The sequence below is a fragment of the Macaca mulatta genome, chromosome 1 (genome assembly GCF_049350105.2).
Source record: "Macaca mulatta isolate MMU2019108-1 chromosome 1, T2T-MMU8v2.0, whole genome shotgun sequence".
NCBI lineage: Eukaryota > Metazoa > Chordata > Mammalia > Primates > Cercopithecidae > Macaca > Macaca mulatta.
Window position 1 is genome coordinate 214,476,052 of NC_133406.1, and position 14,119 is coordinate 214,490,170.

Here is a 14,119-nt window from a genome sequence, read left to right on the forward strand (position 1 = left end):
ACTGCTAGGATTACAGGTATGAGCCACCATGCATAGCCCCCTACTTTTCCATTTTGAATTGTAATTTTTATTTCATTTTCTTTTTTTTTTTTTTTTTTGATACGGAGTCTTGCTCTGTCACCCGGGCTGGAGTGCAGTGGCCTGATCTCAGCTCACTGCAAGCTCCGTCTCCCAGGTTTACACCATTCTCCTGCCTCAGTCTCCGGAGTAGCTGGGACTACAGGCGCCCGCCACCGCGTCCGGCTAGTTTTTTGTATTTTTAGTAGAGACGGGGTTTCACCGTGTTAGCCAAGATGGTCTCAATCTCCTGACCTCGTGATCCGCCCGTCTCGGCCTCCCAAAGTGCTGGGATTACAGGCTTGAGCCACTGAGCCTGGCTTTTTATTTCATTTTCAAGACATTTTTATTAGTTTGAGTATATATATGTAGTTAAATAAAATAAATTTTTTGGCCAGGCATGGTGGCCCACACCTGTAATCCCAGCACTTTGGGAGGCCGAGGCAGGTGGGTCACGAGGTCAGAAGATCGAGATCATCCTGGCTAACATGGTGAAACCCCATCTCTATTAAAAATACAAAAAAATTAGCTGGGCATGGTGGCGGGCACCTGTAGTCCCAGCTACTCGGGAGGCTGAGGCAGGAGAATGGCATGAACCTGGGAGGCAGAGCTTTCTGTAAGCCAAGATCGTGCCACTGCACTCCATCCCAGGCAACAGAGCAAGACTCCATCTCAAAAAAAAATAAAAATAAAAAATAAAATTTTCACTATGTTTACTTTCTGGCCATGATTATTTGTTTTATTTCATAATTGTTACTGATAAAAATTCTGACATATGGAGGTTAAAATATGATTCTCTCTGTGTGTCAAATACACTATGTGTACCATTGACCTGAAGACAGAATAGGACCCACAGTGGCTTACATCATTATGTTATCCATCATAATCATCATTTTATTTATTTATCTATTTTGGACACAGGTCTTGCCCTGTCACCCAGGCTGAAATGTGGTGGAGCTCACTGTAGCCTCAAACTCCTGGGCTCAAGTGATTCTTTCATCTCAGCCTACCAAGGAGCTAGTACTACAGGCATTAACCACCACACCTGACTACTTTTTTTTTTTTTTTGAGATGGAGTCTTGCGCTGTCACCCAGGCTGGAGTGCAATGGTGTGATCTCTGCTCACTGCAATCTCTGCCTCCTAGGTTCAAGCAATTCTCCTACCTCAGCCTCCTGAGTAGCTGGGACTACAGGTGTGTGCCATCACACCCAGCTAATTTTTTGTATTTTTAGTAGAGACAGGGTTTTGCCATGTTGGCCGGGCTGGTCTCAAGTTGCTAGACCTTGTGATCCACCCACCTTGGCCTCCCAAAGTGCTAGGATTACACTTGTAAGCCACCGTGCCTGGCCTTAATTTTTATTTTTGTAGAGACAGGGTCTTGCTATGTTGCCCAGGCTGGTTTCAAACCCCTGGGCTCAAGTGATCCTCCTGCCTTGGCTTCCCGAAGTACTGGGATTACAGGAGTGATTCACTGCACCTGGCCTCATCATTATTATTTTACTGAGCACTCGCATGGTGCCAGACACTGTTCTAAGGTTTGATATGTAGCATCTCATTTAAAAATTTCAATACAGACAGGATCCCACAGGACTGAGATTAGGGTGAGACCAGTAAACCCCAGTCATGCAAGTGCCCATGCAAGTGTCAAATTCAGTCATTATTTAAAATGTTGATGTTTTGTTCATCATGGAGTTTTTTGCAATATTTTTGAGTTTTAAAAATTACATTAAGGCTGGGCATAGGGGCCCATGCCTGTAATCTCAGCACTTTGGGAGGCTGAGGTGGGTAGATCACTTGAGGCCAGGAGTTCAAGACCAGCCTGGCCAACATGTTGAAATCTTGTGTCTACTAAAATTACAAAAATTATCCGGGCATGGTGGCATGTGCCTGTAATCCCAGCTACTCGGGAGGCTGAGGCAGGAGAATCATTTGAACCCAGCGGGTGGAGGTTGCAGTGAGCTGAGACTACACCACTGCACTCCAGGCGGGGCAACACAGAGAGACTCCATCTCAAAACAAAGAAAAACAAAATTATATTAAAATATATGCCTTGATTATTGGCTAGGCATGGTAGCTAATGCCTGTAATCCCAGCACTTTGAGAGGCTGAGGGGGAGCATCACTTGATCCCAGGATTTTGAGACCAGCCTGAGTAACATATTGAGACCCCATCTCTTTTTTATTTGATTTTATGTATTTATGTATTTATTTATTTATTTATTTTGAGATGAAGTCTCACTCTGTCTCCTGAGCTAGAGTGCAGTGGAGCGATTTTGGTTCACTGTAACCTCCACTTTCCAGGCTTAAGTGACTCTCCTATCTTAGCCTCCCGAGTAGCTGAGATTACAGGTGTACACCACCACACCCAGCTAATTTTTATAATTTTAAGTAGAGATGGGGTTTCACCGTGTTGGCCAGGCTGGTCTTGAACTCCTGACCTCAGGTGATCCACCCACTTTGGCCTTCCAAAGTGCTGGGATTACAGGCATATGCCACCGTGCCTGGCCTTTATTTTATTTTTTTGAAACACGGTCTTACTCTGTCTCCCATGCTAGAATGCAGTGGCACACTCGTGGCTCACTGGAGCCTCGACTTCCCTGGCTCAGGCAATCCACTCACCTCAGCCTCCCTAGTAGCTGGGACTACAGGTATGCACCACCATGTCTGGCTAATTTTTGTATTTTTTGTAGAGGCGGAGTTTGGCATGTTGCCCAGGCTGGGCTCAAACTCCTGGGCTCAAGTTGTCTGCCCTCCTCAGCCTCCTAAAGTGCTCAGGTAAGCGTGAGCCACCATGCCTAGCCTCCTTCTTAAAAAAATGAAAAAAAGAAAAAAAAACCCAGTTATTGTCTTGATTATTGAGATTTTTGGTGTCTCCTTAAATTTTGTGCTTTAAGAGGAGTACCTCATTAACCTCCCCCTAGTCCTGACCTTGCTCATTTAACCCTTGCAACAATCCTGTAAAGTAAGTGCTATAATTACCCAATGTTACAGATAAGAAAAGTGAGGCACAGGCCAGGAACGGTGGCTTACATCTGTAATACTAGCACTTTGGGAGGTCGAGGTGGGCGGATCACAAGGTCAGTAGATCAAGACCATCCTGGCTAACACGGTGAAACCCCATCTCTACTAAAAGTTTTTTAAAAATTTGCCAGGCATGGTGGCGGGCATCTGTAGTCGCAGCTACTTGGGAGGCTGAGGTAGAATTGCTTTAACCCAGGAGGTGGAGGTTGCAGTGAGCCGAGATCAGGCCACTGCACTCCAGCCTGGGCGATAGAGCGAGACTGTCTCAAAAAAAGAAAAGTGAGCCACAGAGAGGCTAGGTGATTTGGTCAAGGACATACACTTTGTTTTTTGTTTTGCTTTGAGCCGGGGTTTCATCATATTGGTCAGGCTGGTCTCAAACTCCTGACCTCAGGTAATCCACCTGCCTCGGCCTCCCAAAATGCTGGGATTACAGGTGGGAGCCACGGCGCCCAGCATTAAAATGTTTGCCTTGCCCCACCCCTCCTCTCTCCCCCTCTCCCCTCCCCTCCCCTCTCCTCTTTCTTTTCTTTCTTTTTTTTTGAGACGGAGTTTCGCTGTTGTTGCCCAGGCTGGAGTGCAATGGCATGATCTCGGCTCACCACAACCTCCACCTCCCAGGTTCAAGCAATTCTCCTGCCTCAGCCTCCCGAGTAGCTGGGATTACAGGCACGTGCCACCACGCCTGGCTATTTTTGTATTTTTAGTGGAGATGGGGTTTCTCCATGTTGGCCAGGCTGGTCTTGAACTCCTGACCTCAGGTGATCTGCCTGCCTCAGCCTCCCAAAGTGTTTGGATTATAGGCATGAGCCACTGCACCGGCCTAAAATGTATTTCTTATTTATTTATTTATTTATTTATTTATTTATGTATTTATTTGAGACGGAGTCTGGCTCTGTTGGCCAGGCTGGAGTGCAGTGGCGTGATCTCGGCTCACTGCAAGCTCCGCCTCCTGGGTTCATGCCATTCTCCTGACTCAGCCTCCCAAGTAGCTGGGACTACAGGTGCCTGCCACCATACCCGGCTAATTTTTTTGTATTTTTAGTAAAGACGGGGTGTCACCGTGTTAGCCGGGATGGTCTCGATCTCCTGACCTCGTGATCCGCCCGTCTCGGCCTCCCAAAGTGCTGGGATTACAGGCGTGAACCACCACGCCCAGCCGAATGTATTTCTTAAAATAGTAAGACTTGAAAGTTAAAATTACTCCCTGATGCATGGGCTGCAGAATGGATGTTGTGTTAGCAGGCACAAAAATCATATTAATCTTGTACATCTCCATCAGAGCTCTTGGGTGGTGATCAGGTGCATTGTCAATGAGCAGTAATATTTTAAAAGAAATCTTTTTCCTAAGAAGTAGGTCTCAACAGTGGGCCTAAAATATTCCATAAACCATGCTGTAAACAGATGTGTTGTCATCCAGGCTGTGTTGCCAGATTTATGGAGGGCAGCAAGAGTAGATTCAGCATAAGTTTTAAAGTCCTTGAGATTTTCCCCAGAATGGTCAGTGAGTACTGGCTTCAAATTCAGGTTACCAGCTGCTTTAGCCCGTAACAAGAGAGTCAGCCTGTCCTTTGAAGCACTGAAGCCACACATTGACTTCTCTCTAGCTATGAAAGTTCTAGATGGCATCTTCTTCCTATAGAAGGCTCGTGTGTGTGTGCATGTGTATGTGTGTCAGAGTTTTGTTCTTGTTACAAAGGCTGGAGTGCAATGGTGCAATCTCGGCTCCTTCCGAGGCTCAGCTCCAACCTCTGCCTCCTGGGTTCAAGTAATTCTCCTGCCTCACCCTCCTGAGTAGCTGGGATTACAGGTGCCTGCCACCACACCCAGCTGGGATTACAGGCATGAACCACCGTGCTTGGACTGGAGTCTGCTTCATCTACACTGAAAATATGTTGGGTGGGCATGGTGGCTCACTCTTGTAATCCCAGCACTTTGAGAGGCTGAGGCGAGTGGATCACTTGAGGTCAGGAGTTTGAGACCAGCCTCGCCAACATGGTGAAACCTCGTCTCTATTAAATATACAAAAATTAGGCTGGGCACGGTGGCTCACGCCTGTAATCCCAACACTTTGGGAGGCCGAGGCGGGTGGATCACCTGAGGTCAGGAGTTCAAAACCAGCCTGGTGAACATGGTGAAACCCCATCTCTACTAAAAATACAAAACTAGCCTGGTGTGGTGGCACACGCCTGTAATCCCAGCTACTCGCGAGGCTGAGGCAGGAGAATTGCTTGAACCCGGGAGGCAGAGGTTGCAGTGAGCCAAGATCAAGCCATTGCACTCCAGCCTGGGTAACAAAAGCAAAACTCCATCTAAAAAAAAAAAAAAAATTAGCCAGGCGTGGTGGTGGGCACCTGTATTCCCAGCAACGTGGGAGGCTGAGGCAGGAGAATAATTTGAACTCAGGAGGCGGAGGTTGCAGTGCAAGATTGTGCCACTGCACTCTAGCCTGGGTGACAGAAGAAGACTCTGTCTCCAAAAAAAAAAAAAAAAACAAAAGATTCTCTGGATTATTTGCTAAAGCTTCTCCATTAGCACTTGCTGCTTCACCTTGCACTTTTTTTTTTTTTTTTTTTTTTAGACGAATTTTCACTCTGCCGCCCAGGCTGGAGTGCAATGGCACGATCTCTGCTCACTGCAGCCTCAGCCTCCCAAGTAGCTGGGATTACAAGCATGCACCACCACACTCGGCTAATTTTTTTTTTGTATTTTAGTAGACACAGGGTTTCACCATGTCGGTCAGTCTGGTCTCAAACTCCCAACCTCAAGTGATCTGCCTGCCTCTGCCTCCCAAAGTTCTGGGATTACAGGTGTGAGCCACTGCACTCAGCCCTGGCTCACTTTTTATTTTTGTAGAGATAGGGTCTCACTATGTTGCCCAAGCTGACCTCTAACTCCTGGACTCAAGTGATCCGCTTGCCTTGGCCGCCCAAAGAACTGGGATTACAGGCGTGAGCCACAGTGCCCAGCCTGTTCCACATTCTTATCGTTCATGTGTTCACTGGAGTAGCACTTTTAATTTCCTGTAAGAACTTTTATTTTGCATTCACAACTTGGCTAACTTACACAAGAGGCCTAGCTTTTGGCCTTCCTCACTAAGTTTAATTTATTCTAGCTTTTGATTAAAAATGAGAGACATTCGAGTCTTCCTTTCACTTGAACACTTAGAGGCCACTGCAGGATTTTATTATTATTATTATTATTTTTAATTATACTTTAAGTTCTGGGGCACTGTAGGGTTTTTATTGGCCTAATTTCTTTTTTTCTTTTTTTTTTTTTTGAGACGGAGTCTCGCTCTGTGGCGCAGGCTGGAGTGCAGTGGCCGGATCTCAGCTCACTGCAAGCTCCGCCTCCCGGGTTTATGCCATTCTCCTGCCTCAGCCTCCCGAGTAGCTGGGACTACAGGCGCCCGCCACTTCGCCCGGCTAGTTTTTTGTACTTTTAGTAGAGACGGGGTTTCTTTTTTTTTTTTTTTTTTTTTTTTTTCTGGGACGGAGTCTCGCTCTGTCGCCCAGGCTGGAGTGCAGTGGCCGGATCTCAGCTCACTGCAAGCTCCGCCTCCCGGGTTCACGCCATTCTCCGGCCTCAGCCTCCCGAGTAGCTGGGACTACAGGCGCCCGCCACCTCGCCCGGCTAGTTTTTTGTATTTCTTAATAGAGACGGGGTTTCACCGTGTTAGCCAGGATGGTTTCGATCTCCTGACCTCGTGATCCGCCCATCTCGGCCTCCCAAAGTGCTGGGATTACAGGCTTGAGCCACCACGCCCGGCTTATTGGCCTAATTTCAATATCGTTTTATCTCACGGAATAGAGAGGCCAGAGGGGAGGGAAAGAGATGAGGGAAGGGCACTGGTGGGTGGAACAGTGAGAAAACACACACCACTTATTAAGTTTGCCATCTTTTTTTTTTTTTTTTTTTTTTTTTTTTGAGACAGAGTCTCACTCTGTCACTCAGGCTGTAGTACAGTGGTGCAGTCTTGGCTCACTGCAATCTCTGCCTCCTGGGTTCAAGCAATTCTTCTGCCTCAGCCTCCCAAGTAGCTGGGACTATAGGTGCGAGCCACCACGCCCAGCTAATTTTTGTATTTTTAGTAGAGATAGGGTGTGTCACCATATTGGCCAGGCTGGTCTCGGACTCCTACACTTCGTGATCCACCCGCCTGGGCCACCCAAAGTGCTGGGATTACAGGTGTGAGCCACCGCACCCAGCCTAAGTTTGCCATCTTATACGGACACAGTTTGTGGCACCCCAAAACAATCACAATAGTAAAATCAAAGCTCACTGGTCACAGATCACCATCACAGATACCATAATAATGAAACAATCTGAAATATTGTGAGAATTACCAAAATATGACACAGGCACGAAATGAACACATGCTGTAGGAAAAATGGTGCCTGTAGTTGCTCGACATGGGGTTGCCACAAACCTCCAATTTGTTAAAAACAAAATATCGGGGCCAGGCGCGGTGGCTCACGCCTGTAATCCCAGCACTTTGGGAGGCCGAGACGGGTGGATCACGAGGTCAGGAGATCGAGATCATCCTGGCTAACATGGTGAAACCCCGTCTCTACTAAAAATATAAAAAAAAATTAGCTGGGCATGGTGGCGGACGCCTGTAGTCCCAGCTACTGGGGAGGCTGAAGCAGGAGAATGGCGTGAACCCGGGAGGCGGAGCTTGCAGTGAGCCGAGATCACGCCACTGCACTCCAGCCTGGGAGACACAGCGAGACTCCGTCTCAAAAAAAAAAAAAAAAAAAAAAAAAAAAAAAAAATTCGATTGGGCGTGGTGGTTTGGACCTGGAATCCTAGCACTTTGTTTTTTTTTTTTTTTTTTTTTTTTTTTTTTTTTTTTTGAGACGGAGTCTCGCTCTGTCTCCCAGGCTGGAGCGCAGTGGCCGGATCTCAGCTCACTGCAAGCTCCGCCTCCCGGGTTCCCGCCATTCTCCTGCCTCAGCCTCCCGAGTAGCTGGGATTACAGGCGCCGCCACCTCGCCCGGCTAGTTTTTTGTATTTTTTAGTAGAGACGGGGTTTCACCGTGTTAGCCAGGATGGTCTCGAACTCCTGACCTCGTGATCCGCCCGTCTCGGCCTCCCAAAGTGCTGGGATTACAGGCTTGAGCCACCGCGCCCGGCCGAATCCTAGCACTTTGGGAAGCCAAGATGGAAGCATTGCTTGAGCACAGGAGTTCAAGACCAGCCTGGGCAACATAGGGAGACCTCATCTCTACACAAAAAATAAAAAATACGCCGGGTGCAGTGGCTCATGCCTGTAATCCTAACACTTTGGGAGGCTGAAGCAGGTGGATCACCTGAGGTCAGGAGTTCGAGACGAGCCTGATAAAATGGAGAAACCCCGTCTCTCCTAAAAATACAAAACTAGCCAGGCGTGGTGGCACATGCCTGTAATCCCAGCTACTCCAGAGGCTGAGGCAGGAGAATCACTTGAACCTGGGAGGTGGACGGTGCGGTGAGGCAAGGTTGTGCCATTGCACTCCAGCCTGGGCAATAAGAGCAAACCTCCATCTCAAAAAATAATAATAAATAAATAAATTAAATTAAATAAAAAATAAAATCAGCTAGACCTGGTGCCTCGCACCTGTGATCCTAGCTACCGAGGAGGCTGAGGTGAGAGGATCACTTGAGCCCGGGCAGTTGGGGCTACAGTGAGCAGTGATCGTGCCACTGCACTCTAGCCTGGGTGACAGGGCAAGACCCTACCTAAAAAAAAAAAAAAAAAAATTTGATGAAGCACAAGTAAAGTGCAATAAAATGAGGTATGTCTGCACTCGTTTTGTTTGCTGTGCACAGGTTGTTAAATATCTCAAATTACTTGCCATCATTCCAATTTAAAATTAAGTTAACAACAAAATAAATAAGATTTTAAAAATACAACTTTCCAGCTTTTTTTTTTTTTTTTTTGAGACGGAGTCTTGCTCTGTCGCCCAGGCTGGAGTGCAGTGGCGCAATCTCGGCTCACTGCAAGCTCCGCCTCCCGGGTTCACGCCATTCTCCTGCCTCAGCCTCCCGAGTAGCTGGGACTACAGGCGCCCGCCACTGCGCCCGGCTAATTTTTTTCTATTTTTAGTAGAGACGGGGTTTCACCATGGTCTCGATCTCCTGACCTTGTGATCCGCCCGCCTCGGTCTCCCAAAGTGCTGGGATTACAGGCGTGAGCCACCGCGCCCGGCTCCAGCTTCTTTAAAAACATGGTGGCCGGACGCGGTGGCTCATGCCTGTAATCTGGGATTACAGGCACTTTGGGAGGCTGAGGTGGGCGGATCATGAGGTCAGGAGATCGAGACCATCCTGGCTAACACGGTGAAACCCCGTCTCTACTAAAAATACAAAAAATTAGCCAGGCGTGGTGGCAGGCGCCTGTAGTCCCAGTTACTCAGGAGGCTGAGGCAGGAGAATGGCCTAACCCGGAAGGAGGAGCTTGCAGTGAGCTGAGATCACGCCACTGCACTCCAGCCTGGGCGACAGAGCGAGACACTGTCTCAAAAACAAAAAACAAAAAAAAAACATGGCCACCCAGGCCCACATTCCTGCTATTCCTGCTTTGTAACCACCAGCAGGAATAGAGTAGCCACCTCTTTTGCATGAGGTTAGTTTGTCAAACTGCTATAGTCCCCATTGTCTGAACTCCTCACTCATTTAACTTCCTTATGTTACCCAGCTGCTCCTATGGGCATTTAAATTTGGACCTCTAATTTCACCGTTTCACAAATGGAGGGATCCATGCCCCAGAAAAGGGGAGGTTTCCCAATTCACACAGCAGCTTTGTGAGAAGCTGAGTTCCAAACCTCACCTCATACAGCCCTCATAGACTTTGTGCCTGGCCGACTTTTTTTTTTTTTTTTTTTGAGATGGAGTCTGTCGCCCAGGCTTGGGAGCCTCAGCCTCCCAAGTAACTGGGATTACAGGCACATGCCACCATACCCAGCTAATTTTTGTAGTTTTAGTAGAGATGGGGTTTCACCATGTTGGCCAGGCTGGTCTCAAACTCTTGGCCTCAAGTGATCTGCCCACTTCAGCCTCTTAAAGTGCTGGGATTATAGGCGTGAGCCACCATGCCCAGCCCCTCATAGACTATTATGAGTGAACTTGAATGTGAAGGGAGGTCCCCAACTCAGAACCGAGCTAACTGCTATTTTCTGAGCACCTCCCAATAGCTAGCACTGTGGTGGGCACATACACGTTCACATCCCATGTGGTCTTCCAACAACCTCGACAGAGCAGCATGGACAACCTCTATCTCTCAGGTGAGTAACTCTGGTTCAGGGAGTTATGTGACTTTCCCAGGATCTCACAGCAAGTTTGTGGCAGGTCTAAGCTCAAATCACTAGCTCTTAACATAAGACTAGAGGAATCCACCACCTGCTCCCTTCCCGGGACACCCCCTCTCACTCCTGCTTGGATTTTCTAGGGATGAAGCTGGAGTTATCCCAAGAAATTCGTGGCTAAATTTCCCCTCTTCCAGGAGGATGCTGAGGTAGGGCAGCATGAAAGCGGAGCGAGGATTGTAAAAATTATTTCCTATATGCTAGGCATGTGCTAGACTTTTTTCACAAGACTTATATCATCTTCTTTGTTCTATCTGCATTTTCCAAATTTTCCACAATTAATGCTTTCTACATCCTGCACAAGGAATTGTTAGATCTAGGCCTGGATATGATTCTATGGAAGGTATGGAGATGCTGGGGTCAGTAACTCCATTTTGCAGTTAAGCAAACAGGCTCACAAGGATTGCCCAAGGTCAGACAGCTAGTAAGTATGACTCCGAGGTGTGTACTCTCTCAATTCCACGGCTAGGCCTGTCTTTTTGTTTTTAACACACTGTTCCACAAAGGAGTTCAGGCAAGTCATAAAAATACATAAGAGAAATTAAGCATTTATTTTGTCTGTCTTGTATAAATTTTATTTCAAAAGAATCAAATAATGAATGAGAAAAAGTTCTTTACACTGGCCGGGCGCAGTGGCTCAAGCCTGTAATCCCAGCACTTTGGGAGGCCAAGGCGGGCGGATCACGAGGTCAGGAGATCGAGACCATCCTGGCCGACACGGTGAAACCCCGTCTCTACTAAAAAATACAAAAAAAAAAATTAGCCGGGCGTGGTGGCAGGCGCCTGTAGTCCCAGCTTCTCGGGAAGCTGAGGCAGGAGAATGGCGTGAACCCGGGAGGCGACAGAGCTTGTAGTGAGCGGAGATCGCGCCACTGCACTCCAGCCTGAGAAACAGAGCAAGACTCCATCTCAAAAAAGAAAAAAAAAAAAAAAAGTTCTTTACACTGAGCTAATGAATTCAAAAAGAATGAATTAGAAAATTATTTTGCAATAGCTAATACAATTGAATCATTAGTGGATACTAAAACCAATAGGTGAAAGGTTAATGGGAAATTTTATACTGAAGAGGGCAAACCCACTGATCAATCAGTAAAAATGTCAACTAGACATATGTGTCTCCAGATGTGATGTAATAAGTACACAGCACTGTTACCAATAAGGTATTCTTGAAACGCTCAGGGGGCCAGGTGCAGTGGCTCACACCTGTAATACCAGTACTTTGGGAGGCCGAGGTGGGAGGATCACTCAAGCTCAGGAGTTCAAGACCAGCCTGGGCCACATAGTAAGACCTCATTTCTACAAAAATATTAAAAAGTAGCCAGGTATGGCCGGGCGCGGTGGCTCACGCCTGTAATCCCAGCACTTTGGGAGGCCGAGGCAGGTGGATCACGAAGTCAGGCCTTCGAGACCAGCCTGGCCAATATGGTGAAACCCCATCTCTACTAAAAATACAAAAATTAGCCAGGCATGGTGGCAGGCGCCTGTAGTCCCAGCTACTCGGGAGGCTAAGGCAGAAGAATCGCTTCAGCCTGGGAGGCGGAGGTTGCAATGAGCCAAGATCACGCCACTGCATTGCAGCCTGGGTGACAGAGTGAGACCCCATCTCAAAAAAAAAAGTAGCCAGGTGTGATGGCCTGCCTGTAGTCCCAGCTACTTGGGAGGCTGAGGCAGGAGGTCAAGGCTGTAGTGAGCCATGATTGTGCCACTGCACTCCAGCCTGGACGACAGAGCGAGACCCTGTCACAAATAAAAAAAAAAGAAAGAAAAAGAAACATTCAGGCATTATTGAATCTAATTAAGCCTCTGGATCTAATTTTCAGTTTACTGGAAATACAAAGGGCAGAAAAACAAGGTAAAATACACTACCGAGTCTGGGTGCGGTGGCTCACGCCTGTAATCCTAGTACTTTGGAAGGCCAAGGCAGGTAGATCACCTGAGGTCAGGAGTTTGAGACTAGCCTGGCCAACATGGTGAAACCACATCTCTACTAAAATTACTCAGGCGTAGTGGCAGGTGGCTGTAATCCCAGCTACTCAGCAGGCTGAGGCAGGAGAATTGCTTGAACCTGGAGGTGGAGGTTGCGGTGGCCAAGATCGTGCCATTGCACTCCAGCCTGGGCGACAAGAGCAAGACTCCGTCTCAAAAAAGAAAAAAATACACTACTGGAAAGCAATCAGCCAAATCTGGGATGTAGGAACTTTTACAGGACAAATATTTTGGTTTCTTCTACAACTCAATAGCATTAGAAAATGGAAAGAAAAGTGGAACTGATCAAAAGTTACTTAAGAGACACATCAACCAAGTGAAGTGTGTGGATCTTGTTGAATCCTGATTGGAACAAACCAATTGTTAAAGAAACTCGAGGCCGGGCACGGTGACTCACACCTGGAATCCCAGCACTTTGGGAGGCCTAGGCGGGCAGATCACGAGGTCAGGAGTTCGAGACCAGCCTGGCCAACACAGTGAAACCCCGTCTCTACTAAAAATGCAAAAACTTAGCCTGGTGTGGTGGCAGGTACCTGTAATCCCAGCTACTAGGGAGGCTGAGGCAGGAGAATTGCTCAAACCCAGGAGGCGGAGGTTGCAGTGAGCCGAGATTGTACCACTGCACTCCAGCCTGGGTGACAGAATGAGTCTCTGTCTCAAAAAAAAGAAATTTGAACATGGACTAGGTATTAAATAATGTTAGGGAATTTGCATAAATTTTGTCAATTAGGTGTGACAGTAGCATTAGAGTTATGTTTGAAAAAAAATTTTTTTGGGCTGGGCGCGGTGGCTCACGCTTGTAATCCCAGCACTTTGGGAGGCCAAGGCGGGTGGATCGCGAGGTCAGGGGTTCGAGACCAGCCTGACCACCATGGTGAAACCCCGTCTCTACTAAAAATACAAAAATTAGCTGGGCGTGGTGGCGCACACCTGTAATCCCAGCTACTCAGGAGGCTGAGGCAGGAGAATGGCGTGAACCCGGTAGGCGGAGGTTGCAGTGAGCCGAGATCACGCCCCTGCACTCCAGCCTGGGCGACAGAGCGAGACTCCATCTCAAAAAAAAAAAAAAAATTTTTTTTTGAGATGGAGTCTCGCTCTGTCGCCCAGGCTGGAGTGTAGTGGCAAGATCTCGGCTCACTGCAACCTCTGCCTCACGGGTTCACGCCATTCTCCTCACTCAGCCTCCCATGAAAAAATCTTATTTGAGATTGATAATGAAATAATTCAGGTGAATTGATATCATGTCTGGAATTTGCTTTATAATACTTCAGAGAGTGGAAAAAGTGGGGGGGTGGATGAAACAAGATTGGTAAAATGTTGATAATTATTGAAGGTGTGTGGTAGGTACATAATAATTTATTATTATTATTTTTTGAGACGAAGTCTCACTCTGTCGCCCAAGCTGGAGTACAGTGGCGAGATCTCGGCTCACTGCAACCTCCAGCTCCTGGGTTCAAGCGATTCTACTGCTTCAGCTTCCCAAGTAGCTGGGACTACAGGCACATGCAACCATGCCCGGCTAATTCTTGTATTTTTAGTAGAGACAGGGTTTCACTATTTTGGCCAGGCTGGTCTTGAACTCCTGACTTCATGATCTGCCCACCTTGGCCTCCCAAAGTCCTGGGATTACAGGCGTGAGCCACCGTGCCCGGCCATGATAATTTATTATATTCTCTCTACTTTTATGTATGCTTGAAAATTTCCAAAAT

At 47.4% G+C, this 14,119-nt stretch overlaps 1 protein-coding gene across 1 annotated transcript in view; it reads right to left on the reverse strand.

Moving 5' to 3' along the window:
* Positions 1-759, reverse strand: part of RPS6KA1 (ribosomal protein S6 kinase A1) — a 63,385-nt gene extending 62,626 nt beyond the window's left edge. Inside the window, exon 1 of the mRNA XM_077967462.1 lies at positions 472-759. The gene's annotated coding sequence lies outside the window, so the exon portion shown is untranslated. The remainder of the gene's footprint in view (positions 1-471) is intronic.
* Positions 760-14,119: the final 13,360 nt, after the last annotated feature.